The sequence below is a fragment of the Glycine max genome, chromosome 11 (assembly GCF_000004515.6).
Source record: "Glycine max cultivar Williams 82 chromosome 11, Glycine_max_v4.0, whole genome shotgun sequence".
NCBI lineage: Eukaryota > Viridiplantae > Streptophyta > Magnoliopsida > Fabales > Fabaceae > Glycine > Glycine max.
The window spans coordinates 14,726,672-14,727,888 of NC_038247.2; positions in this window are offsets into that span (position 1 = coordinate 14,726,672).

A 1,217-nucleotide genomic window follows, 5' to 3' on the forward strand; every position below is an offset into this window, starting at 1 on the left:
ATCTTGCTCCTCCTTCTTGTTCCGCTGGATGGAGCTCCAAATCTCAAGCCTCTCTCTTTCAGCTTCATCTTCTTCTTCAAGCTCCTTGTTGTTGTTGTTGGCCTCTTCATCTTCTTCTGAGGGAGCAATGGTTTTTGCATGCAAGTCTTGTTCTTCTGAGGGAGCAATGTTCTGAGAGAGCCAGTAGTTCTTTGAGGACATGTCTGCGGAGAGAGTTCTTCTCAGAGAAGAAGGTGTGTTTGTGTTCAATATGGTGATGATGCCTTGCTTCATGATCTCTTCCTCTATTCTCACATAGGAAGAAGAAGAAGAAAAAGATGATAGGCCTTGGCTTTGAACCTTGTTGTTGTTGTTGTTGGTCATAGGTGCTGATGACATGACTAGCCAAAGGAGAAGGAAAGTGCTTAAAATCACTCGGCTGCATAAAAAACAAGTGAAAAATTAAGAATTTAGAACAAAGCGCCAAATAACAATAACGTACACCACCCTCCAAGAAGTGTACGTGAAGTGTGCCAAACAGTTAATTTCAAGTTTCAAAGTGGAGTCAGTAAGACATATAGGTAACATGCGAATATAATTGGCCGTAGGATATATTGATAAAATAATAAGCGGTCTAGATTTTCTACTAAGAGAGTAATTAAGAGTTAAAAAAAGGAAGAAGGTAGCAGATCAACATAATGATTATTTATTTACGAGTATTATTAGTATTGTTTTATAAGCTGTTTGTTAAATTGAATTTACCTGAAGTGAAGGAAGGTAACACAGCTAGCATCCAACAGAGGTCTCTTCTCAAGAGAGAGACCACTGGGAGTGCAAGTTGCAAGGAGGATGAGAATTGGAGTTAGTTTGTGTTTCTGTGTGTTTGGTACAGTTTGAGTGTGGAGAATTGGAATGAAATGGTTTGGTTTGGTTTGGTTTGTGGTTGATGATGATGGGAATGGAGGGAGGGGGGAATGAGGGTATTTGTAGGGTGGCCAAAAGCTTTAGGAACCGTGTTCACTGGACCCTACCTAAGCACCAGGAAAATACCCTCCTTTATTATTATGGACACAGGTTTGTGATGGATTCTGCAAAATGATAGTGTCTCTTTTTTATTTTAGATAATTTTTTATGCATGTTCTGAAATTTATGAATACGTTATGACTTCAATATATGAGTAGGTGTGGGTTTTATGGTTGAGAGAATTTGAAATCTCTGTAATTTGATTAATAAGGATG